The sequence below is a fragment of the Rousettus aegyptiacus genome, unplaced genomic scaffold (assembly GCF_014176215.1).
Source record: "Rousettus aegyptiacus isolate mRouAeg1 unplaced genomic scaffold, mRouAeg1.p scaffold_m13_p_1, whole genome shotgun sequence".
Lineage (NCBI taxonomy): Eukaryota > Metazoa > Chordata > Mammalia > Chiroptera > Pteropodidae > Rousettus > Rousettus aegyptiacus.
The window spans coordinates 5312457-5339052 of NW_023416284.1; the positions used below are offsets into that span (position 1 = coordinate 5312457).

General features: G+C 52.8%; 1 protein-coding gene across 7 annotated transcripts in view; it reads left to right on the forward strand.

Moving 5' to 3' along the window:
* Nucleotides 1–331: 331 nt before the first annotated feature.
* PIK3CD (phosphatidylinositol-4,5-bisphosphate 3-kinase catalytic subunit delta) overlaps nucleotides 332–26596 on the forward strand; it is a 47602-nt gene continuing 21337 nt past the window's right edge. For 4 of the 7 annotated variants that reach the window (XM_016163579.2, XM_036228393.1, XM_036228389.1 and 1 more), the window contains exons 1-2: nucleotides 19581–19740; nucleotides 21421–21537. The gene's annotated coding sequence lies outside the window, so the exon portion shown is untranslated. Of the gene's footprint in view, nucleotides 445–1083; nucleotides 1260–19580; nucleotides 19741–21420; nucleotides 21538–25828; nucleotides 26429–26596 lie in introns of those variants that run through there. The other 3 variants (XM_036228377.1, XM_016163577.2, XM_016163578.2) reach the window with 3 other exon arrangements.

Here is a 26596-nt window from a genome sequence, read left to right on the forward strand (position 1 = left end):
TGCGCCCTCACACCCAGGTACCCCGGGGTCTTCTCCGGCCATTGCTGAGGTTCTTTGGGTGTGTGAATGTGGAAAACCTGGGGGCGGGGGTTGTGGGCTCCTGGGGTCTTTATTTGGTTGTTTTCCTTGTATAAAAGAAAACTTGTTTTGAAGAGGGGCAAGGAGCATTTCCAGAGGCACCTGGGGTGATGCCGCTCCAGCCGCAGACGGGGCAGGGGTTCGGGGAAGGGGGGCGGAGGGCGGGGGAGCAGAAGAGGCGGCGGGAGGACCTGTTGTTTTTCCTGTAGCAGTAAAAAGGAAACAAAGTGGGAAGTGGAGTGTGCGGGCTGTCAGCAGGCGGGGCGCCCCGGCCGCGCCCCGCCTTCCTCCCCCAGGCTCGCTGTAGCACAGCGCCCTGGCCGCGGGCGCCCGCCGGGCCGAGCCACCCCGGCCGCTCCGGGACCGGTAAGTGCTCGCCTCTGGCTGCGTCGGGGGAGGTGAGGACGAGAGGACCCGGGCGCGGGGCTTCGGGGGAGGAGGGCGGCTCGCGGAGCCGCGGGGTCTCCCCGCGCGCGCTGCTGGTGCGCCCTGGCCCGGAGCGCCTCCGCTCGTCGCCTCGAGTGCACCCTGCGAGGCGCGGTCCAGAGGCGCCCCGGCTGCGTTCCCGCGGGCGATGCGCGGGCGGCCTTCCTCCGGGCACCCTCCTCCGGCCGTGCTGCCCGCCAGGCCCGCCGGGGCGCGAGGGGAGAGGCGCGCACACCTTCCCGGCCACCTGTGCCTGCACGCCCTCTGCAGCCCGGGCAGCGAGGACCGGGCTGGACAGAGGTCGCCGGGTGGAGCAGAGCCGGGCGCCCGCTCCGGGCTCGTGGTCGTTCGGCCGGGTGCCTCGGCACAGCACCTGGGGCGCCGGTGCCGCTGGCGCGCGACCAGCCACCGGATCTGCGGCCGAGCCCGGGTTAGGGCGGCAAAGCCGCCTCCGGCTTTGCATTTCCGGACTCTTTTTTTTTTTCCTCTTCTTCTTTTTAATACTCTTTTGCCCGTAATTCAGCCTGAATGAGGCTTTTTTTTTTTTTTAAACCGAGTTTCCTGTTTTTATTTAGGCTTCCTCCTCTGCAACTCTTTTGAAATCGAGGACTGGGATACAGGGGGCCCTTAGGTGGGGACCAGTGTGCGGAGCACCGCGTCCCGGCTGCGCTCTGCCCTGGCGGGCGACGGAGGTCCCGAGGGCCGGAAAAGAACTGAGGGAGGCCCTGAGAGGCGCGCGCCCGCAGGGGAAGAGGGTGAGGATGAGATTTCCGGGGCCGGGGTGGGGGGCGCTCTGGGGCGACCCAGGTCTCAGGTCCCGGCGCGGCACCACTCTTCGGGATCTGCCCTGTTTTCGGATGGATCGCTCCGGGGCCCTCGGATAAGTGAGCGGCCTTCGCCTGCTCGGGTGCCCCCTGCGGCCTGAGGGGGTATCAAGCGGGGCTCCTTCGCCCCGGCTCCTGCAGAAGCCCCATCAGGCGCCACCCTCAGAGATGTCCTGCGCAGTAGAGCCTGTATGTGCGGGCGGGTGTCTCTTTCTGGGCCCGCGGGGGGCGCGGGGTGGGAGTGAAACCTTCCCCAGAGGCTCGGAGGGGAAGGCTCACTGCCCCAGGGACCTTGAAACCGAAGGCTGGGCTTCCAACTCGCTTCCGGAAGGGCTGGATCCCGCTGCACTGCCTGACAGTGCCTTGGGCTCTTGTCAAGTGAATGGTGCCATAGGGACGGCCCCCTCCCCCCGCCCCAAGAAATGATGGGTTTTTACATGTGTTCTCAGTTAAACAACCTCAGGAAAATGAATGGTGTGGTCTCCAGTTTCCAGTGCAGAAAACTAGGGCTCCAAAAAGCCAACTAACTTGTCCACAAGCAGCTTACAAGCAGCTCTCCGAAATCCCAGCTTGTTTAGACCCAGTGGCCTTAAATATCTGGAAGGTGCTGTTGCCCCCCAGTTGAGGAGCATGTTTCCTAATAGTTCTGTGTGTGTGTGTGTGTGGGGGGGGTGTCCTTTCAGAGGTGCAGCCTCTAACGCACCCACCTTGATACGCCTGGGTAAACTTGCTGCTACCGTTAGCCACCAGCTTTGTTGGATATGATAAGTGCGGGTGAAGATTCTTCTGGTTTAGGAAGCTGGTACCGAACACAAGGAGATAGAAACAGATCTTTCTCTTCTGCGCTCTCTGGAGCAGACATGTCCAACCCCGCAGCATGTCCAAGCCCTGCTGTGGTTTGATCTCCCTCTCGACTTTGGGGTTCTGTCCATCCTGGCTCCGGAAAGCACTGCCTAGAGCGTGTCGAGGTTGATGATTCCCCTTGGTGCTTTCAGAACCTTGTACAAGTAACGGAAGACACTCTGGGGAGCAGGCATGGGGTGCTCTTAAAATCTAGTTAGCAGTGGCCTGCTCTAAAGACAACCAGGCTCGCCTCTTTCTGAGACTCGCTCCCCCCGCCTGTCCCTCCCATGCTTAGAAACAGCACTGGCCACTCTGAGAATATAGATGTTTCCGGAATTAGGGCATGCGCCCCTGAGGTGGTCCTGGGCACGTGATGTCCCCTTCCAGCAGGACAAGCTGCATTTCTGCAGCCTGGGTCCATGCCCAGGACAGGCGCATAAAGCATGTCCGTGCACGATGCTGTGGGCTTTATCTTTTCTTTTGCTTTGCTGTGTTTACAAAGTGTTTACTGAGATCCAGCTGCAAGCCAGGGGCCGTGCTGAGAACCAGGCAGGCAGACTGCTAGGGTACCAGCCTCTGGGGGTCCTACAGGACACAGACAGTCCACACATAATTAGAGACCAGCCTCAGGTCCCGTCAGCTTCTGCGCCCAGCACAATTGTGTAGAGTGAGTTTGTGGGGGTGTGAGTGGGGGGTGAGGGGCCAGTTCCTGCTTTACCTTGTTTTTCTTCAATTGCACTGCTAAAGGGAGAAGTGAATGTGCAACTTATGAAGCAATTCCCCTTTGGCTGGGTTATTTTTCAAAATCATTTTTGTTTAGAGAGCAGTTCCCTCCTCCCGGAGGCCAGCTGCTTGTGCTGGTCGGGGCTCCGCCAAGCACGTCCTTACCTTACTGTGGTTCCTTAGAAAAGCTCTCAGACACTCCCCAAGGACAAACAGGTTTCCCAGCAAAGCTGCTGGAGGGGCAGGGCCAGAGGGACATGGTCCTGTCCCGTGACGGAGGGACGCGTGAGGTTGCTGACCGCCCGCCGGAGGGTGGCAGGAGCCTGACCGGTCTGGGCGGGAGGGAAACATGCTCATCTTTGTGGCAGTGCCAATGTTTCATAAATGACAAAGATTGCAAAATACCTCCTCTCTCCTTGCAGTTAGTGTTAAAACGGAATTTTCTTTAATTGGGCTTGTGGAAATCCCCCGCAATCATATCAGAAATGCTGCCAGTTTCAAGATGGAAAAAATAACTTAAAACACGGGAACGTCCCCCCCTCACTCTTTCCTTGCAAACACTGTGACTTTCTGTGGGTCGTCCCAAACTATGGCCACTCTCCTCTCCCTAAGGGAGTTCCCCCTCCAGCCGCACTGGCTGGATGAGTATGAGAACCCCACCTCCACACACACACACACACACACACACACACACACACACACACACACAGCCTCCCCAGAAGTGATATCTTCACCTCTCCTGTAAGGTCAGGGCTTCTTCTAGAAATGGGTGCTTTCCAAGGCCACCTCCTATCTGAGCCCAGAGGGCGAGTGGCTGGGAGTAATGAGTGTGGTGTGTCTGCAGGGGTTAGATCCTGTTTCACTCACATTGGGAGAAATTGCCTTCTACTCAGACGCAATGCCTGGAGAGTGACAGTGGGCGGGGCTTTGGGGGGCGAGGGGGTGGAGACTCAGGCGCAGGTAGAAAGCAAACTGCCAGGTTGGGTTGGGATTTTCCAGCCGGGAGGGATGCTGTATTCCTGTCTTGTGGCTGCGGTAACAAATTACCACAAATTTTGTGGCAAATTTTGTGGCTCTATTAAAATAACAGAAATGTATTCCCTCATACTTCTGGCGGCCAGAAGTGCGAAATCAAGGTGTGAGCGGGGCCCTGCTCCCTCCAGTGGCTCGGGGAAGGGTCCTCCCTGGCCTCCTCCAGCTTCCGGTGGCTCCAGGCACCCACTGACCTGTGGCAGCACCACCCCAGTCACGTGGCCTTCTCTGCATCTGAGTCTCTATCTCTCCTCTTCTGTCTCTTGTAAGGACACGTATCATTGGATTTAGGCCCCACCTGGAAAATCCAGAATGATCTCATCTCAAAACCCTTAACTTTATCATTTCTGCAAAGACCTTTTTCTCACATTAGTATTTTTGCAAGTGATTCATAGTTTCCTGGGGTGAAAACTCGGACATATGTTTTTGGGAGCCCGTTCAGCCAGCCGCAGGTGGATGGGAGTGTGTCTTCTGGGATGTTCCGGGGAAGTGCTGCAAGTAACCAGGCCCCCTGCCTCTGGCTCTTTGTGCTGCTTCTTTTGGGGACCTCAGGCAAGGATTTCGGAGTCCGTGGAGGTCTGTGCGCCCCCATTGTCTCTAGCCTCCTCCTCCTCCCTTCCGCCTCCCCTTCCCCAGCTTGGCGAACTGACAGCCACCTCGGCTCTGCTACAGCAGCCTCCCTGCTCCCCAGGGTCCAAGTAGCAGAAAAGGAATTTTCTGGTCCTTCTGAGGAATCCCCTGAAGACTTAAGTCCGTCACCTGCAGAGAGCTGCTGCAGGCCTCTTCCTTGTCGCCTTTCCTGGCCACCCCCCCCTTCTCTGCAAGGGCCACGTCTCTGGTCAGGTCCCCTCCCACCCCGGGCTCCCCTCCTCTGTGTGGGGCCACACGGCCCTCACACTTGGGGGTTTTGTTTGTTGAGCAGGCCCTGGGGGAGGTGGGAGCAGAGCTCAGCGTGGCTGCTGTGTCCCCATGTCCTCCTCCGGGGACTATCATTGGGGGGATGGGGCTGGAAGGGTTTTGGGGAGCTCCCCAGTCATGGAGCTTGTTTGGGGGGGTGGTTGCAATAGACGGTGTGCTCCATGGCTCTTGCCTACTTTCCTCCCCAGGGAGGGGGCAGAGCCTTTTTTTTTTTTTTTTTGCTTGGATGTGAAATCTGGAAGACGTGCTTCCCTCTCAATAAGGAAACAAGATCAGAGCCCTGCTACTGAAACTTTGAAAAGTCATTTATGTACGGGTTGGGCGGGGCGGGGTGGACATGGGAGGATCGCCACAAGGAAGAAAAAGTATTATCTTTTGAGTCAGCCAGGCTGGGTGTTTAATCTCAACCACTTTTTATCTGCTGGGTGAACTTTGGCAAATAGCTCAACCCTTCTGAACCTCAGAATCCCTGGCAGTAACACTGGAATTGAAATACCTACGGCCAGTCTGTAAGGTTTCACGTATTGTCACACGGAAAATGCCAGGCTCACAGAACATGCCATGTCTGTAAAGGAGCTGGAATGTAGTGGGTGGTCCTTACGTGATATATTATTACCCCACTAGCTCAGCGTAGACACTTTCTTTCTTTCTTTTTTTAATGCGTTTTTAATTCACTCGTAACTAGTAGGCATGCACTTTTTTATCTTCAATTTTGTTTCATTGTGGTGAAATACACATGACGCAATTTATCATTTTAAAGTCTGCAGTTCTGTGGTGTTTACACATGCACATTGTTGTGCAACCATCCTCATCATCCATCTCCAGAACTTTCATTGTGCAAAATGAAACTCTTCGCCCATTAAGCAACCACATTCTGCTTTCTGTGTCTACTCTGGGTGCCTGAGGTAAGTGGGATCGCGCAGTATTTGTCCTTACGTGACTGGTTCGTTTCACTTAGCATAATGTCCTCGAGGTTATCCATGATGCAGCATGTGTCAGAATAGTCTTCCTTTTTAAGGCTTAATGACACTCCATTGTATGCATACACCACACTTTTATTCCTTCCTCATCAGGGGACCCTTGAGTCGCTTCTACTTTTTGGCTTTCGTGACTAATGCTGCTATGAACCCGGATGTACAATCATCTGTTCATGCCCTTGCTTTGAATTCTCTTTGCACATATACCCAGAAGTGGGTATGCGAATTACATGTAATTGTTTGAGGAGCGAGGCGTATGCTTTTATGATTTGCTTTTTTCCATTGATTTTTGAGTTGACATACAATATTATATTAGTTTCAGCTGTATAACATAGACATTTATATACCTTATGAAGTGATCTCCACAATAAATCTAGTACTCATCAGGTACCACAGCTAGTTATTACCATATTATTGATCACATTGCCTATGCTGTATGTACTTCACATCTATGTGACTTTTTATAACCGGCAGTTTGTACTTCTTAGCTTCCTTCATGTAATTTGCCTTTTTCATTTAACATGGGCTCATTACATTTTCCTACCTTGCTTCATAACCTAGCCATCCTTTTTAGTGGCAGTATAAGTGTCCTAAAGCAGGACATCATTATTTTCTTAAGCATCCTCCATTGTGGGACATTTATTTGCTTCCAGACACACACACGTGCACACACACACCACTCTCAAAACACTGTAATTGACATTTTCAGGCATATGACTTTTTTCATGTTCAAGAATGATTGCATCAAAGGCATTGAACTTATTTATAGCACTTAGAGCTGAACGATTTTCCAAGAAAGATTGGACCAGTTCACCCTAGTGATATGTAATAGTTTCAGGACTCTCTGCCAGTGTCGAATAAAAAAAAAATGTTTTACTACTAGGTCTAAAACGTAATCATCTTAAATGTGATTCTTTTATTGCTTACGAAGTTAAATAGCTTTCTTTTTGGTTGCTAGCTGTATGGATAGTGTGAGGTGTAATGTGGCAGTTACACCCTTGAACTCTGGAACTGGATGGATTCAGTTTCGAACCCTAACTTCCCCACTTCCCAGCTGTGTGACCTTGAGTGGAATCCTTACCTTTTCTGATCATCCGTTTCCTCGTCTGCAAAATGAAGCTAATGAGATCTATTGTTAGGGTCATCTTCTGAATCAATGTAAACTAGATAATGAACATCACCTAGCACATAGTTGATACTTAGTAAATATTAGCTGTTATTGTTAACATCAGAATTTAATTTAATAAATCTCCATTCACCCTCAAGATTCATCTTGTTTCAACAAGGAGAGACAGTTTATACTTAAACCAAGGGGATTTAGATTAGCACGGGGGTTGACTTTTCTGTACTGAAGGCGGGTGGTCCTAGAAGATGCTGACAAAATAGACCCTGTCCTTGTCTGTCTGGCCAGATTTGGGTCTGAACCTCCCTGGGACAAGCAAATGAACCTGTGCTGCGCGATGCTTCCTCACTGAGGGATGAGGAGGGGCTGCGATGGGCTGTGGGCGATCTCGAGGTCCCGACAGGGCTGTTTCTGCAGGAGCCTGTCCTCCTTTGTTCTTGCAGCCTCCTTAGCGTGGCAGCGAAGCTTACTTGTGGTTGAGTCTGACTGTCCCACTATGGACATCTGGTTGCTCCTTCATGCAGTTTGGGAGCCTGAGGCAGGCGCTTCGGGGGCCAGGACCCTGCGGGCTTTGGCATCAGCTTGGGTTTCTGCCTGCAGAGCCTGCTTTTGCAACCCTTCAAGTGGGCTTTGGGAGCCTCAAGTGACAGGGGACCCGAGTCAAGCACACGGCATGTTTACTTGTGCTTAAAGTGTGTGCTTTCCTCTTTGCTGCTGGCCTCGTCTAAGGAGGAAGTTCACAGAACCAGGATCTTGGGTTCATTTAAACTGTTTCAGGAGAGGTTTCTTCTCGTGGGGGAAAAACACCCAAAAGCCCCAACTCTTCCCCTCACCTGACCCTCTCAAAAAACTCCATTAAAAATGTTTCCCGCGTTCGGTGCCAATGAATGGTTGAGCGAGACCACACCTCCTGCTTCTCACGATTCCCGGACAGGAGCCGCATGGCTGGGTCGTGCACCTTTCTTCCCCCTTGTGTGGCATCATGACTACTTGCAAAGTGCAGGCCATCCACTGTCGTTTGGAAACCAGCGACGAAGGGTGGTCTATTTTTAAATGAGGTGCAGCAGCACATCTCATACGTGGTAGTTTCTTAGGATGTGTGTGGCTTCGTATTTCCAGCAGGAAGCGTGGTGCACGAAGGCACAGCGTTTCGAGAACACATAAAGAGGACACGACGTCAGTGTCCAAAGCAAGAGCTTTAGAGTTAGACGCGAGTTCGGATCTTGGCTTTGACACGTAACAGGTGTGCGACCTGAGCAAGCCGCCTTACTTCTCTGAGCCTCCGGGTTTTCATCTGAACATTAGGGTAGTAACAGTACTTCTTTCACTGGATTGTCGTGAAGGTTAGAAACAGGGGAAAACCTGCAGTCAGTAATGGGCACGGTAAGGGAAAATGTAGTCATCCGTTATCTTATTTGACCGTCTATGAATGATCCGTAGGAAATTCAGAGAGCACATGTCAATAAATACCTCCTTTTACAGGTAGATATCGGAATCGCTTTGTCCTTTGTTATCTGCCTGTTCCTCTCTGATATGTCGCAGCTGGAGGTTTAGTTTTTCAGCTTTTTTTTTAACCCTGTGAGGTCTGAAGGAGTTTGGGGGACAAGAGCTGAGGACCGTGGAGGTTCCCTTCCTTTCCCTGGCAGGTGGCAAGAGCAGCCTTGAACTAGCTTACCCGGCCTGTACTAGTGACCTTGGCCGTGGCAGTGGATCCTGGCTTGGTCTCGTTACCTGTCCGATGAAGCCGCGAGATGGGGTCCCAGGTGGGTGGGCTGCTCTGGGGCAGCCACCTCAGGACCGTTTGTGCTGCGGGTTTGTGGGAAAGTGGTTGGGAGAAGGCCGGGTGGCTGGCAATGACCTTGACCCTCACGGACTGTGCTTCTCCAACTTTCCCACCCACTCCTCCAGCCAGAGGATGGGGTGTGCAACCCTGGCTCGCAGCAACCCACCCCAACCGTGACCTCGCTTTGAAGCTTCGAGTTTTATTTTTAACATGAACGTTAATTTTACATGCTATGCTCTGATAAATCCATGTTTATTTTACTGTGGGGAGTAGTTCCCCCTAACTTTTCAGTTAGATGGATGCTCTGGGAAGATGTTTATGTTTTCTTTTTTTTTCCTGTGGCTTCCGCTACTCCCAGCACCGTATCTCCAACCGTCATTTGAAAAACATTGGGATTAGGGCAAAATAGTATGGAGAATGACTCAGTGAAAGTTTTTAGGTAGAGAATATTAAAATGCCGCACCTCGAACAGTTTCTTTTAATTTAAAAAACTTAAAAATGCACATTGGTTCACTGGTCTGCAGTTTTATAATTCTCCCCAGTCTAATTCAACAGAAAGTTTGCTTTAATGACTTGTCCTTATTGAGTTTCTAAAGCATCCTTCTTCGTTTTCATGGAGACAGCTTTTCACACCCATATTTCACTCACTTATCTACTTACTGTGTTGTGTAATTGCAGAGGTGAACACCCGGGCACATCTAGGGATAAGGGTGGGGACCGGGGCCTGGCATCTCGGCACTCCGAGGAGCAGCCTGCTGGCCTGAGTGGTCAGCGCGCTGAGGACAGCGGTCAGGGTGTGTTGAAGAGGGCCTGGAGAGCCGGATTCACTCCTGATTCTGCTGGTTAGAGGTCGGCTAAGATGCAGGAATCCCAGAGCCTGGGCCGGAGGCGGGGTTTGATGCAGACTCCCAGCTAGACTCCAGCAGCCCCGCACTCTGAGAATGGGCACGGCGAGGTCTGGAAGGGGGGCAAGGTCTGGAAGGGGGGCGCTGCACGCCGGTTCTTCTGTGGCTCCCATCAGCAATGTCCTTACGGGCTCTGCTCTGAGCCACCTCCGAACGGCCACCTTCGTTAATCTAGCTTGCTATTTCTTTGTCTAGTAATGACAACAGCAAAGACCTTTGTAGTGTCCACTCCGTGCTAGGCAACGGTCGGGTACTTCGGAAATACAAATTCACTCAACATTCTGTGGTCAGTACTGTTGTGACCCTCGTTTTACAGAAGGGGGCACCAAGGCACAGAAAGGTTTAGAAACTTCCCTGGGTGTGACTCAGCCGGGAAGCGGCGGAGCCTGCTCCTGACCCCTGACCCCTGTCCCATGCTGTGTCCACATGTGGATGCTTGTTTCCCAGGAGGACAGGTGATGGGCTGGATCCGAGGAGGGAGGAGGGGTGAGTCCGTCGGCTGCGCAGAGTGGCCTCCCAGCCCCGGTCTCCCTCGGCCCCTCTGTCCCCAGGCTGTCTTCCCTGTGCCCTCTGGTCCCTTGTCTCTGGGGGAGCTGGCTTGCTGGGCTCTGCCTTCCTGCAGTGGCAGAAGCCAGGAAGAAGCAGCTTCTGTATGCAGCCTGGCCCACACCCAGCTCTGTCCGGAGGAAGCAAGGCCTGGCCTCTGAAATCTCAATGGCCTCCTGGCCCAACTCTTGACACTCTTAAGGGAAGTCGACCTAAGTGTTCTCGAGCTGGTGGGGGACCCAGCCAGGGCAGCGGGACTCGAGCGTCTTCGCGGCCGACGGTCCAGACCCGGGGCCAGGGAAGCAGTGTGGCGCAGTGGCAGGCCCAGGGCTCAGGCGCAGGCCGTCGACCCGGGTCCACCTCTGCCGCTCCCGTGTGGACCCTCCGTGTGGACCCTCCTTGAGCCCCACTCCCCCGCTTCGTAAACAGAAGGCCTGCCTTAGGGGCTTGTCGTGACGATTCAGTGAGAAGATGGGCATGAGGCACCTAGATCGAGCTGGCTTGTGGCAGGTGCTCAGTGATGGGGGTGCTGCCCGCCGTAGCCCCAAAGTCAGGCCTAATGAACGACGCAGAGACCCTTGCGCTGGGACAGAGTTGGACCTTGTCCCAAAGGCTCACAGGGGTAGAAGTGGGCTGGAGAGCTGCTCCGGGGGTGGGAGGGGTTGGCGCAGGAGCACCTGACAAGGACAGACTGACCAGGTGATGGATGACGGGGTGAGGTGTCCAGAGTCGTCTGTGTCGTCCCCAGTGCGTGCAGACCTGGGGTTTCCTGAGAACAGGAGAGGAGGAGGACATGTAAGCCCCTGGCCCAGTGGGGAAGGGGGCCGGGGCCTGAGTCCCTGGGTGGGCGGCCGGCTGCAGAGCCGGCTCCGTGAGAACAGAGTAAACTGCTTAGACGCTGAGACCTCCGTGCGGGGAACCTGTCTCCACTACCAGCCTGTGCGTGCGCGTGTGTGTGGGGGGTGTGGGGGTCAGGCTTGTTGGACTGAATGTTTAACTGGTGGGATGTGATGCCATCTCCAGGTAGATAGTGTCAAAATTTAATTAAATTCTTGGACACCCCCCTGGTGTCCAAGAATTCTTTGTTGGTGTGAGGGGACCTCCCCCTGATTACGGAACTGGGCCTGGGAACCCCATTCATCACTGACCCTAGAACCTCAGCACCCAGTGGTTCCTCAGCTTTTTCAGATTTTAAGTCTTTTCAAAAAGCTGCGGAAACCCGCCCCCACCTCCAGCCCCAAAAAAGGCTCCTATAGATAAGAACGTTCTTGCGTATAATTCCATGGGGTTCCTGGTTGTCCCCCAGGTTCATCCAGGTCTCTGTTGGGATTCACCGAAGGGCTGTTGGGTTCCGACTGCTGGCTTCTTTTCATTGAGATTCTGAATCCAAAACCCACTTCAGATGCCTGAGGCCTCCGGACCACAGGCTTCTGACCATTTGTTCAAAATCCGCTTGAAGCCACCTGAACACCTCTTAAGTGCCAACATGGAAGTTTACTCTGTGCCATTTAAATCCCTTTCTTTGTCCTACATTGGCTCCTCTTTTCGGGGGGCGTTCAGCAAGGACCAGCTTCCCCGTTGTCATTTGGTGACTCCCCACTGTAGGATGGCTCACTTGCGAGGCCTGCCGTCCTTGGGGAGAGTTGCAGCCTGTGGTTTTGTGGCCCCCACTTCTGCGTGAAGGGCCCGGGCTTGGACAGGGGGAAAGCCCACCTGTGAGGCCTGGTGTAAGTCACGGGTGGGAGTCAGGGCTGTGTCCAGGTTCTGTGTATGGGGCTCCAGGAGGCTTGAGACCAGGCAGAGTCTCCTGAGAGATTAGCATGCGAATCCCCTTTGGCTGAGTGAGCGGGACTGGCGTTGAGCCCCCCACACCATGGTGCCCGGTGCCCTGAGATCTTAGCATCACGCTCTCTGCCCTAGGCCTGGGGAGGCACCCCCCCACCCCCACGCACACACACACACACTTCAAGCACCTCAGCCCTGCGGGTGGCCAGGCTCCCTGGTGTCACCCCAGCTCAGGACCTGTGTCCTTGCCCAAGCACCTCTTCCTCCTTAATTAATATAATGAGCTTTACTGAGATAGAATTCACACACCATAACATTCATGAAATGTGCACAATTCAGTAGTTTTTAGTATATTCACAGAGTCGTGTGGCCATTGCCATCACTGATTTTAGAATATTTCATCACCCCAAAAAGAAAAGCTGTACCCATTGGCAGTCAAACCCCAACTCTTCCCAATCCCCCCGGCCCTCGGCACCCACTCATCTGCTGTCCGTCTCTGGGGATCTGCCTCCTCTGGACAGTTCTTGTACGTGGAGTCACACAGGATGTGGTCTCGGGGGCTGGCTGTTTTCACTCAGCCTGTTGCTTCTTGAAGAATATGTCTGGCTCGCAATTACAGTCCAGGGGTTGTTTGTACTGACCATCTATTTGGTCACAACTGTTGATGGGGCCTCTGCTATACTAAGCCCGGAGCAGGTACTGGGCCACCCAGCTGCCATGGTGGTGTATTAGTTATCGACTGCTGCGTAACAAATTACCCCAAACTTAACAGCTTGAACAACGAACACGTATCATCCATCCTACCGTTTTTGTGGGTCGGGAATCTGGTAGCAGCTGGGGAAGCGAGGTTTTGTTGGCAGGCCTCAGAGACTCGCCTGCTGACGGCCAGATATCTCAGTCCCTCTCCACGTGGGCTTCACAGGGCAGCTCGAGTGTCCTCACAACATGGCCACTGGCTTGCCTCAGAGTGAGAGAGGAGAGGGACAAAGAGTGCCCGAGACCGAAGCCCCAGCCTTTGATAACCGAATCTTGAAGGTGACCTGCCACCTCTCTGCCATATTTTGGTCATACAGACCAACCCTGCTATGAATGTGGCTAGTGGCTGCACAAAGGTGTGAAAACCAGGCAAGTGACTAGATCTAGTTTCATACAGAGCATGGCCTGGCGATGCCCAGCAGGCGAGTTCATGAGAGGACCCCAGCGCCGCCCCTAGATGAGCCTTGGGTCAGCTATGACTCCTCCGGGTTCCATGCTCTATTTAGGCCTCTTCCACCTTCCCCCTACTCGGTATTTAGAGAATTTAGCCTGTAATTATGTATAGTTCCACCAGATCGATCCACTTCTGGTAGAATAATTTATTTATTTATTTTTACTATGGTGATGTTGGCTAACAAAATCGGAACCGGTGTGCCAGTAGAATAGTGTTCGCCGATGACTGCTAGTCGTATGGATGGCGCTCGGAGGGCCAGGGCCAGCTGGGAAGGCTGAAGAGTGCTGCCGAACTCTCGAACGGCTGAGGGCTGGCACCACCTGGAGGTCTCTCCATTCACGTCTCAGTGCCTGGGTGGGGATGACTCAAAGGCGGAGCTCAGTTGGGACTGTCAACCGAGCGCCTGCACGTGGCTTCTCTTTCTGGCCGGGGCTCCGTTACCGTGTGGCAGCTTTGGGCTGTCACACTTCCTTCTTGGTTCTGAACCAAGGCAGAAGCCACATAGTAGTCTTTTAAGACCTAACCTCTCAAGTCACTTAACATCACCCCCGCTACCTTCTTGAGGTCAAAGAAGTCACAGCCCACCCAGATTTAAGGGGAGGGACAAAGACGGCACCTCTCAATGGGAGATGTTAAAGAATTTGCCGAGGTGTTGTAAAACCTCCACGGTGAATAGAAAGCACTCAGCACCATGACTGCCGTGTGGTATGGGCCGGTAGGAGCTAGCTGCTGCTCCGTCTGCTGCTACTGCCCATCCCGTTACTGCTTGTAGAATCTCCCAGGTACTGAAACTTAGCACACGGAAACCAGATGCTGGGAATCTGGCTGTGGGACCCCGGCAAGGCCTGCCTGCTCCCCGCCTTCCCTAAAAGATCTTTCAGGAGCAGCTCTGTGAGTATGATTAGTCTAACGCTGTCAGATTTATTCTTCGCATTTGGACTCAACTTAAAAAAAACGTTTCTTAGTTTAATTTTCTTTCCCTCCACGGCTTCTTACACACATCGAAAGGTTTCACAAGGAGATTCTAGATCAGTTTTGTGAGTCCGCAGGGGATTTTCGACGGCCCCGATGTGTGATTCACACAACGTCCTGTTGTTCAAGGGACCCTATTTCTCCCCTTAAAGTCCTCCCAATAAATAGTCACAATTGATCTTTTCCACAAACAGAGGAATACTTTCTCGTCTCTAAGATATAAAGAAGGCTAAGACATGGTGTCCTCCCACGAGGGTCGCATACTAGAATTGGACACCTAAGAAGAGGGTCGCATATAGAATTGGACACCTAAGGCGCACAGGAAGCAGCGGCAGGATTGGAGGCCCGGCCCGAGCGCGCCCCCCCTCACCCCGCCCTGGCGCGCCCATGCTGTGGGATCGCTCCTTCCCGCCACTGCCTGCAGTGGGCGCTGCGCGCGTTTACAGGAACCAGCTCTGTAGTGATGGGAACTTTTCCAAGTCTACCCTTTTGCTGGGAGAGTCCCTGCAACCATAAATGCTTTTGGGGTTGACACTTGAAAGAATGAGCATTGCAAACATGAGCATTTTTTTCTCTGCTCCCTCCCAGGTCACAAACTCTAGACGTCTCAATTAAGGCAGGCTTTGGGTCTAAGCTAGGGGACTTGGCGAAAGAAAGAAAGAAGCTCCCAGTTCTAATTAACTTTGCTTTTTAACTACCGATGAGCCAATTTTTGAGTTACCTGGGGGTGAGAGTCTCAAAGATTAATGAACACACGTAAAGGCGGCAAGAGCACAGGGGCCAGACACCCCTGTAATTAGGCTCCCTTATCCTTGTGCCTTGAGAATAAAAAGATTGGGGGAACAAAAGGTTGGGGGGGCGGATTATGTGAATAACTATGGAAACGCTCTCCCCTTTGAGGAAGATTATTTCCCAGAATCCCCCGTTTTCCCAGTAGAATTAAAAACAAACATTTAACGTTTTTTTTCTGTCGTCGTTAGTTCTTTGCTTTTTTTTTTTTTTTTTTTTTTTGTGGCTATAGCCTTCCTAGTCTTGTCCCCACTGAGCATCTTATCTGACTACACCTAAAAATGCCATAGAGGAGGAACAATAGTTCTCCCTCTACCCTTCTAGGTTCTTGGCTGAGACCCCCCTGTAATAAAAAGCCAGACTTACAGGAGGAAAACATTTAATTGCCTACAAAAGCACAGAAGCCCCACAAAGATGGGAGACTCCAAGACGTGACCAGAGCAGGAGCTTTTACACCTTTTAGTCAAAGAAACAATATATGTGTGAGGACAAAGGGGTTCGGGCTTGGAGCAGTAAAATGGTGAAGAAGGATTAAGGTTTGTTTGTGCAGCCTTTTGGCCCTGGAGTCCCTGTCTCTGGTGATAAGGATGCCCCTAGTCCAGAGAGGGCGGCTTCACACATGAGGTTTATCTCCTGCTTTCAGAAGGACAAAGGCTCAGAATGGTCCTTGCACTGGCTGTTTCTCAACTACCTTTTAATTCAAAATAATATGCCAAGGTGGCACTATTTTGGGGTGACGTATTCTGACCCTCTAACATGCTACGCGCCAGATTTGAGTAGGAAGAGCCAACCAGAATTCCAGAAAGGTTATGGTTGGGGTATTGGTGGGCGGCTGGGAGAAGCTGACATTTGATCACAGTGAGGTTACCTGGGAGTGTTAGGAGAGGGAGAAAGGAGGAGGAGGGACTAGGAAGGAAAATCAATTTTCCTCTTACAGAGCTTGTTGAATATAGCCAGGGCTGTCTGGCTGGGAGCAGAGGCTCAGCTGGCTTCCTGCCTCATGCTTGGAAACTTAGTAGCAAGTAGAGGGGTGGTGATCTAATTTTTCTATTTACTCTGATTTTCTAACAGTAGTTAAGTGAATTTATTTATTCAATAAACTACAGCAGTTCCCCGCCCCCTTATCCGCGGTTTTCACTTTCTGCGGTTTCCATTACCCGCAGCCAACCTCGGTCTGAAAATGTTAAATGGAAAATTTCAGAAATAAACAACGTGCACGTCTGACATTGCATGCCCTTCTGAGCAGCATGATGAACTCTCGTGCTGCCTGGGATGTGAATCATCCCTTTGCCCACGGGATCCACAGTGTTCTTAGTTTCGCGTACTGTCTTCGCAACAAGCATTTTCGCTGCATTTTTGCCACATAACTGGCCATGAGGCAATCGTAGCTAGCCCTCAGAATGGTCTGTATGGTGACAAGCATTTGCTCCAGATGATGATGATTTGCCCCATGAGTCGTCTTCTGATTTTGAAATATTTGCCATTGGGAGGAGAGAGCCGAGGGCCCTCTTCAAGGCTACGATTAGTTGAACCGCATTTCCCATAGAGTTGAGACAACTGCTTAGGTACGATCCACGAAATAGAATCAGTTATTTGTGCAGTATTGCCATGAATTGACAGACATTTGAAATAAAGTGTTAGTAGCCACTTAGGAGCTGCTTGGGTTATCGGTATTATAGTTTACATGGTATTGCAGAGTTGTGTCCAAATCACCCTTATTTTACTTAATAATGTCTCATTCACCTCATTTCATCTTATCAGGTAGGCACTGAGTCCAGGAATGGGGAGATATTTTGAGGGAGAGAGACCATATTTCACGTTTTATTATAGTATCTTGTTATAATTTTCTATTTTATTGTTATTGTCGTTAATCTTTTACTGCGCCTTATTTAGAAATCTGACTTTATCATAGGTATGTATGTATAGGGAAAAACGATATATACAGGGCTGGGTGCTATCCGCGGTTTCAGGCGGCCACTGGGGGCTTTGGAACCTCCCCTCCGTGGATAAGGGGGAACTAATGTAATTTATTCATACCTTTAGCTGTATTTGAGAGAGGACACCCGAGCCTCAAACGAGGAATCAGGAGGCTGGTTGTTCTTCTATCTCTGCCACGAACTAGCTGTGCTACACTATCACCCGATATCTTTGTGTGTTTCCCATCCGTGAGAGCAGAGACCTACCGAGAATATGCTACATGCTCTAGGCACAGGACACTTTCCGTATATCTGTATTCATTCACTTACTTCTCTCCCACGCACTTTATATGATGTGTGTTTCTGGAATTCGTCCGTGCAGTTCCAAGTATTTCTTTGTAATACCAGAAGGACGACTTTTGGTGGCTTTTGCCATTTCAAAGAATCTTGGATTTTTCTCTGGGCTCCAGAGGAACCAGTACCTGAGACTCTCCATTTAAACCCCGAGCGAGGTCATCGGGGTCCATTTCTGATGAGGACCTTGTGTTTGAGCGTGGCTTGCATTCGGACCTGTGCTGTACAGAAAAGGAAGTCTACAGAACTGAGGGGGAGGGCGCCCACAGCTGGGATGGGCCAGTGAAACCACCGACGCCTGCCTGCCTCTTGGAAAACCTTGGTGGCCTGGGCCTGTCCATCATCATCCTTTCCTGGCGGGGGGTTAGGAATACCACCTCTCCCCCAGCCAGGGTGGCTGTCAGAGAACTCTCAGCTTCTGTCTGCCCACAGACGGCTCAGCTGTGACTTTCAGTGGCTCATTTCTTATCCTAGGATGTAGCCTTTGCCCCCTTCCCCCTTCCCCCACCTCGGTCAAGGGCCGTGCACCAGGGGGCCCAGGCACGTCTCTACCAGGAAGCCTCTGGCAGAGCCCTGGGTTTGGGGAGCTGGGCACATCCCCATTCTGGAGCCCATGCTCCGCCTTCTGGAGATTGCCTGCCAAGCGCACAGCTCTGCCTGTGCGGCTGAGCATTCCCAGTGTGAATGGGCAAGACTGTGTGTGTGTGTGTGTGTGTGTGTGTGTGTGTGTGTGTGTGTGTCTGCAGTCTTGGTGTCTGTGGCATTGCGTGTCAGTTTAAGCAATTGTGTGTGCACATGGAGTGTGTCTTTGTGAAAGTATGCATCTTCGTGTGTATACGTCTTTGGTCTCTGAGTGCATGCGAGAGTATGTGACAGTGTGCCACTGTGTGTGCTGGTTTACAAAGCTGTGCCCAAATGCGTGTGAAGTGTATGCGAGTGTGTGTGTGTGACATCTGGGGACAGGGTACAGAGGGGGGATTACCTTCTCCCGCCCTGACACCCCGCTTTCTCCTCTCGAGATACTCGGTGCGCCAGGATCCTGGGGCGCTGGGACCCCAGCCCTGACAGCGTTGCTAGGTACTGGGGGCAGCGACACAGATCAGTGAGGGTCACGGGACCCCCTACGACCCCGCCGCCTGGTCCTCTCCTTCCACCCTTCTGGCTGAATTTGGCGACTTGCGTGCTCTCAGCGACGCTGGGGCCGAGGGAGGCTCTTAGTGGTTCAGATGGGTGGGCCCTGCCTTGGGTGCCTCACCTGGAAAACCCGATGGCGGCGGAGACGCGCGGAGCACCTGGACCACCACGAACTGTTCCTCCACCCATGTCTGCCCCGCCTGGTGGGACACCTCTGGGGTAATTCCGAACCTCACGCTCCCCTCCTCCTCTTGTGTTCCACGGTGGCAAAGGTTTAAGTCCAGGGCTGTGAACCGAAAGCACGTTCTGAGGGGACATGGGACTCTGCAGGGCAAGAGCGTTCGCGTCCGGAACCAAACCAAGGCGTCTCCGACGCTCTGCCGCTGAGCGGCGGTGGGGCTGCGTGCGGGAGGGCGTGTATGCGTGTGCGCGCGCGCGCGCGTGCGTGCATGTGTGTGTGTGTCTTAAGTTCCTTGCCCTCCAAGCCTCGGTTTTCTCATTCACAGCCCCCACCTTACGGCGTGATGCCGGGATAAACACCGCAGCGCCTGTGAAGGGCAGGGGGTGACCGCGCCGTTGCGCCCGCGCTCTGCTCGCACGCATGCAGTGCATTGTGATGGAGAGGCGTTATTGAAAGTCCCGGGCGAACCCATTTATTTTCTAAATCAGACTTGTAATGAGAACCCGGATGGAAAGGAATGACCGGCGGCTGAGAAACAGCTCGCAGCCTGGATTTGAGCCCAGAGCCCGGGATGGCCAGTTGCTCGGGTGACCCTCGCTTCCGATCCGCGACTGGGTCCAGTGCCACACCCTTTCTAGTGATTCCCTGGGAAGCCGGGAGCAGAAAGCGGTTTGGCAGACGACCAGCCCTCGCTCACTTTGCAAATGGCACTTTCTGTCCTCTGGTTACGAGGCGGGAGGGGAGGCCTGGGCCGGCGCGCACACGCCGCGATCTGGCGTCGGACGGCCGCGCGGGCTCCGGGATCCCACCGTGCAGGCCGGGCGGGTGCGGATCCGGCCGGGAGGGACTGCCGCCCGAGCAGCTCCGCGCCTGGCTGCCGCAAGCGCTCTAGCGCTTCGCCTGGCTGGGGCTGCGAGAATTTGGCCACGGTGCCCGCGCAGCGGCTGGCCCCGGCCCCGCCCCGGCCCCGCCCCGGCCCCAGGGAGCCCCGCCCCCGGCCCCGCCCGCGCCCGCCCACTGCCCCGGCCCCGCCCCGGGCCGCGCCCCTCCGCGGTTGCCCCGCTCGCCGGCTCCGCGCCGCGGGCCTGCCCCTCAGGCCCCCGCGGGCTCCGCGCTGCCGCCTGGAGCCTTGCGCCCTACCGCAGCTCAGGGACCCGCCTGCCTCGTCCCCTGGGCAACCGTCTCCAGGGAGACCGGGCCCCGCCCCCGGCACCGACACCGGTATGGAGCCCACCTGTGCGCGCGTCTGCGGGGTCCCAGTGCCCCCTGCCGCACGTCCCGCCCCGCCCAGGGCCGGGCTTTGTCCGCCTGGGGCGATAGGGGGTCCAGGGGCGTGGGGGCTGGGGGAGCCTGGCGTGTTCTCGGGGCGGACTGGACTCCGCTGGGGAGGCCGGGGCAGGGGGCCGCGCTCTGGTGTGGGCTGCTTCGTGCCCCCCTTGCCTGATCTCGTCGCATCCCTTTTGTGCCTCCCAGGGGCCGGGAATCGGGGTGTCCCGCTGTCGCCCTTGATGGGATGAGCAGGGCCCTCAGCCTTTCAGGACAAGCTGTTTACTTGTCAGGGACCCAGCAGTTGCTGCGCGCTTCCTCCCCTCCCCCTGCCCCCGATTGGGGACGGAGCATCCTGCGCTCTGGCCGTTCCTAGCGTTGCCTCCCAAGCTTTGCCCTTGAACCCAGGGGGCTAGAGGGCGGCAGACCCAGGTCCTGAGGTCCTGGCCAGCCTGAGCAAAAGACCCACCTTTCTTCCGGGGAAGAGCCTCCTCGCTGGCCGCCCTCTTGTGAATTCTGTCCCGGCTTCGTATTTCCTGACCTGAATTCCTGAGGACGAATTCCTTCCTTGCCTTCTCTAATTCTTCCCTCTTTCGGCTCCATCATGCCTTCTGCTTTGTCTTTCCTCGTTTTGAACGTGCTTTCTCTACGCTCATGTCTCATTTCCCTGTGAGTGAGCTGCTGTTTTTCCGTCCTCTTGTTTACTCCATTGGTCATCAATGGAAGTTATTTCTTTCTCGATGCTGACCTCTTGTTTCTCTCAGTGCCTTGGGAAGTCCTTGCCATCCTCCCCTGGATGCTGAGTGAAAGAAGCATCTATAAGCCCAGGCTCCTGGGCTCCTGCAGTAGAGTCGTGGGTGGGTGGGGGACACCCCTGGGGGTGGGGTACCCCCTTCATGCGATTGGGCTGGCAGCAGGGAGAATCCCCGCTTGGGCTTGGGAAATGCGTTCTTGGAATGGATACCTTTTTGCAGTGGTTTCCTAGTACTGGACTTTTCGTCTCATGGAGAAGCCAGTGGTTTAGGCTTCCTGTTCCTCAGGAGACCCTCCACCCCCACCCTGGTGGAGGTCCGGGGTTAGGTGAAGGGGCAGGTCCTCCTTTCTGGGGGCCAGATTATTTCCAGGTGCTGCCCGCAGAGGCAGCAAGTGAGAGTCCACCTCCCCATTCTCCCTCCGTTTTCATCTCCAGGACCTGGGAGGGATCTTCCTTTATGATGCAGTTTGGGTCTTGAATGGGAACCTCAAGTTCACAAACCTGCTTTTTGCAGCCATCGAATGGAACCGGGGCCCAGGCTTGGCTCAGATCACTTACTTTGCTTTCAGAAACCAAACAAGACCAACAAACAACCCTAAAAATGATCTGAGTCATCTGTACGTGTATCTGCTCCTGCTGCAGACACTGGGAATGCTCCTGCGGTTTGCTTCGGTACCGCCAAAGGGAGCTGGGGGTGGCACTGCCACAGATGGTGAAAAAGGCCCATCAGGCAGGATGTGATTGGTTTGCAAAAAGGGAGCCTGGGAGAAACAGTCGCTTTTGAGCTAAAGTTCTGTAAGGGAATGCACAGGAGGTTTCTGGGGCTCTTTTAATTTTTTTTTTCTTTCTTTTTTTCTCATATATATTTTTTTCCCTGACAGATAAGGGGAGCTCAGAGTCAGGCAAGGACGGAATGACGCTCACTGATTCCAAAGCATCTTTAATCTGCCAGGCAGAGGGGCCTTTGCTGCTGGTCTTTCTTGGACCATTCCAGAGAGGTAGGTTGGACGAAGGAGACAAATGGGGTGGTGGGAGAAGGAGAGGCGTTATTTTGCAGACCGGGTAGAATTTGAATGTAATTCCCCATCCTCCCTGGCCGTCCAGCCAAAGGAGAACCTGTTTGTAGGACTAGAGCCAGAAGGAAGAGAATGACCCATATTTGATGGGAGGGAAGGGAACTAGACCTCAGCCAGCTTCCTCCCAGAGGGGTGCTGCCTGGGAACAGGGGGACCAGCTTTGCTCTGATGAGTCCTCAGGGCACAGTCTCAAGCCACAACATTTGTTATGTGACTTGCTTCCGTCATGGTAGAGTTGGGCCGGCCGGTTTGGGGAGAGAAAAAGTAAAACACTCTTCCAAAAGAAGTGGATTGAGTTTTTATAACTCGGTATTGCTTCTCAAGGAGTCCTTCCTGGGAACATGGTTACTCTAAGAGTCAGCAGTAACCATATCCGTAATAGGATGCTCCTTGGAGCTTCTAGAGCATTAGTTTGGAAGAAGAATGTGATCCTCCTTGTGCAAATGAAGAAACTGAGGCCAGAGACTGACATTGGCTGGGCACTGGCTCAGCAGCCCTCTCAGGTGTCCGGGACGGCTGGGTATGGTTAGCAAGCTCCCAGGTCAGTAGGCTGGCAGTCCCTTCTCGAAGCTCAGTGGGCACTTGCGTATCCTGTGGGCATACAGCTCCTTCCGCCTTGTCCAGGCACTTAAACAGCTCTGTCATCTGAGGATGGAATGGGGAGTCGGGCCCCAGCGCAGCGTCATCCTCGGAGGTCTCCCCGCCACACCTTAACCTCGTTTTCTCTAGATCTTCATCCGTACGTTCCATACTTCTTTCTTGGTGTGGATCTCTTTTAAAAGATCAGATTAAGCAGAATGTTAACCCTTAAAACAGGTAAAAACAAAGAGGCACAAGCAGATGGAGACTGGCCCGATGCCTTCCATCCAGCACCTGCCCAGCCCCACCACCCTCCCGAGGCCTCGGGCGCCTCCGTGGGACCCCAGGCCTCCCTGGAACGTGGGCGAAAGCCACAGATCACGTAGACCGGGGTCGTGGCGATTAGAGCTTCTTCTCCACACTCATTTCCATTATCTTGATTCCTGTTTCAGAATGTGTCTTTTAAGAATAGTTTTTAACTCTCATACTTCTTTATTTATAAAAATACCTAGTTCCTGTCAAAGATTTGCAAAATACAGAAGGAAAACAATAAGCATAACCCCCTGTAATCCAACCCTCCCCCCCTCCCATTGTTTTTGGGAATACCCTCCCCTACTCCCCGGACAGTCTTCTGCGTGTATCTTTGGGAAACTTGAGTTTTTAATTTATTGTTAAGTATTATCATGGGCTTCCACATAAACATAACCGATTGAATGTACGTTTATTTCTGCTGTTTCAAAAAAGCCCGCGAAATTGAGAATAAAGGTATAAATCCTTAAGAAAACAGAAAGGTAGATGATAGAGGAGGGAGGATGTGAACGGAGCACTCGAAAGAGAGGAACCAGGTGCGTGAAAGGGAAGCCAAGCACTAGGTGCTGAAAGTCCCATGCTGTGGGGGAAGCAAGCCCGAGTGCCCGCAGGACCCCCCGAGGCTCGTGAACGGGGCTACGGAGCATCCCCGACGTGGGGTAGAGGGCGGCTGGAAGCGGGAAGGTTGGTGGAAAGTGTATGTGCCAGACCCCTTGCTCGGCCCACATGGCCAGGCGGCTCCTAGCTCTGCTCGGGCCAGCGAGATGCCAGCTGAAGCCGAGTAGCTCAGGGCCAGCCTGGGCCAGGGGCGGCCGTGAGGAGGTCCCGCCGTATTGAAAACAGGAGGGTTAGGGGAGGGTCTCCATACTGAATAGGAGACCCTCTCTTTCCTCGGCTCCCAGAATATGGCAGGCTGGCTCATATCCACCCCCCAGGCAGGGCCTTGAAGAACTTCTTTCTGAGAACACTGACCTTACGATAAAAATGACCCTCAGGTCTACGGCCATGCCACCCTGAACAAGCCTGATCCCGTCGGATCTCGGAAGCTAAGCAGGGTCGGGTCTGGTTAGGAAGACCGGGTGTTGTAGGCATAAAAAAATAAATAAAAAATCAGGGATTGTAAGCTGACAGGGTCCTTGCAATCTGTGAGGTTAACCAAGGGTTGCCTCGCAAAAAAACAAAACAAAACAAAACAAAAAATGACCCTCAGATACTGACATTTTGGGAAGCCCAAAAGTTAGCTCACTACTTCATCACTTCCCATTGATACCTACCAGGCAGCTAGCCCTACCTGTGCACAAAGAGCTCTTAGCGCCTCTCTCTTAGATTTAAATGGGCAGCCACGGATCATCCCACCTAGAAGGAGGCCTCCAGCATGAAAGACAGAGACCCAAAGGAACAGAAAAAAGAGATTCAGAAATCATAAACATGATTGTTTCAAAAACAGAGGAATAGTGCTCGTCCCGTAAGCGGCTGGAGGTGACCTCTGAAAATGGTTCGCTGTTTACTTGACCCAGAAAACCCCACAAAACCATGCAAACCCAGAGGTTCCAATCTGCGTGTTCATTTTAAGAACACTGGTGAAACTGCCTGGACCATCAAGGGTTAGCATATCCAGAAAGTCACCAAGTGTCTGAAGGATGTCACTTCACAGAAGCAGCATGTGCCATCCCGTCGTTACGGGGCTAGAGTTGGTAGGTGTGCCCAGGCTGGACAGTGGGGCTGGATACAGGGTCAATGGCCCGAAAAGTGCGCTGAACTTTTGCTGCACGTGCTTAAAAATGCAGAGAGTTTAGATGTGGACTCCGGTCATCGAGCACATCCAGGCAAACAAAGCTCCCAAGATGTGGCACAGAACTCACCGAGCTCATGGGCCGATGAAGCCTTACACGAGCTGTCCCTGCCACAGCGAGATGACCCTTCCTGGAACATCCAGATTGTCCCTAACCCAGAAGACGAGGTTGCACAGAAGGAAAAGAAATCCCGGAAGAAACGGAAGAAACAAAAACTTAAGGCCCGGGAGTAAATTTAGCATCAAATAAATGCTAATAAAAGTTGTTTTTTTTTTTTTTTTAAGAATATTCATAAAACAGTAAGTAAAAACTTCAATAGAATAATGCCAGAAGATTGAATAATAAATTTCTGGAAAGTAGAACAGAAAGACTTGCGAGATGGAAGAACGGAAAGGAAAGATAAGAAAGTTAGAGAATCATTTTGGGAAGCCCAATATCGTCCTCACACGAGCTCAAGAGAAAGAGGGGAGAGATGTGGAGAAGAGGAAGTTATCAAAGAAATGACAGGAAAACCACTCTAGACCTGAAGGAGCTCCTGCCCTGAGAGTCTGCGAGTCGTCCTGAGCACAGTGAATAATGAAAGCAACACTATGTAAAAGCAAGAGCTATCACTACAAGGCGTCATCATGAACTTTCAGAACCCCAGAGATAGAGAAAAGTTACAAAAGGCCAACAAAGAGAAAAGAGGCCACGTACAGAAGACCAGAGAACAGAATGGCGTTGAATGAACTTCACAAAAGAGAGCAAGAGAGCGGGGCTGGTTCCTGCCCCACACCAGAAGCTGGAGGACAGCAGAGCGACTCCTTCAGATGTCAAAGGAAATGGATTTCCAACCTAGAATTCTATAATTGTCATTCAAGCAAAATATTAAGGTTTTTTTTTTTTTTTTTTTTTTTTTGGAGCGGGGAGGGATGGACATGAATTTTCAAAAACTTTACCCACCCTGCTTTGTATCCCTTTTCAGGGAAGATCCTGGAGGGTGTGCTCCGCTAAAACGAGAGGGTAAACCAAGAAAGAGGAACAAGGGGTCGGATGTGCAGTTATCTCTTGTTCTCATTGGGCTCAGCTGCCAAACTGGCCTCTTGTACTAAAGCTATTAGTTTACTTTGTGTCCTGGGAGTGGGGAGAATAAAAGAAATGCTCACCTACCCCCACCCCCCATGGGGACTGGAAAGTATTCACTTCCCAGCCAGATGACCGGGGCTCCATTGATAAGATGCTCCATTGACACAGAAGAGAGGGAGGGCGCCTGAACCGAATCCACGCCTGGCCTGTGGCGGCGGTGGCAGCACCGATGGGCTTCAAGGGGGAGCTCCTGGCCCCGCAGTCGCGGAGGCGCAAACCGACACCCGCCGCTCAGGGGCAGTAGCAGCGGTTCTGCAGCCAGACGGGCATCGCGGACTCCGTGTAGCAAACTACAATTACATTTCCTCATTCAACTTTCTGTGCTTCCTGGAGCTGAGAATGGCCTCATCTTTTCATCGGCTTTGTTTTCAGTGTACTGACTACTAATCCTTCTTCAAACTCTCCAGCAGAAATACGAAACGCCTCACGAGGCAGCAAATCTGTCATCACCTGTCAGCAGCGCCTTCCCTGCTTAAGCAGTGAGAGCTGGCTTCTTTACCTGAAACCAGGTGTACCCTGGCTGGTGGAGAGGATGGTGAAGGGGATTCCCGGAACGATGGCGAAGAGACGTCTCAGTACTGCGTAGCGCTGTGCTGCTGGTCTAGCGAGCAGCCAACAGGCCCCACGTGGAGCAGGATGGCTGAGGGTCCCAGGAGGAATATCTCCCAGAAGAGAAAAATGGAGCCGATGGATTCGTCGACATCTCTGCTGCGTTGTGAGGAGTTCTCTCGGAGAGTGTGGGGAGAAATTACACGTTCGTACGTAGGAAACAAGGAGAATGAGACATGAGGCAACTATCAAAAAGACGAGGCGACAGGAACAACAGAAAGTTGAACAAGACAGAAAATAAAGTCACGGCATACCGTGCGGCTTTCGTGTGTGGCTCAGGTTTGAATAACATAAGCACCGATGTTTGATTAACAAAAAATTATCACGTCGTGATATTCAGAGGAGGGAGGAGAGCAGGTGTGCAAACATCCGTGTGTGGGAAAGCACGGACTCCCAAGGTAAGAAGTTCAAAGTTGAAAATCAAGAAATATCGGTATAAACCCGTTATTTAGAAACGTAGAGATAAACATGCGAAGAAACACCAAAATTGAGGTGATTATATTTGGATGCGGAGGTCAGGGGACTGCTTTTTCTTCTTCTTCTTCTTCTTTTTTTTTATTGCTGCA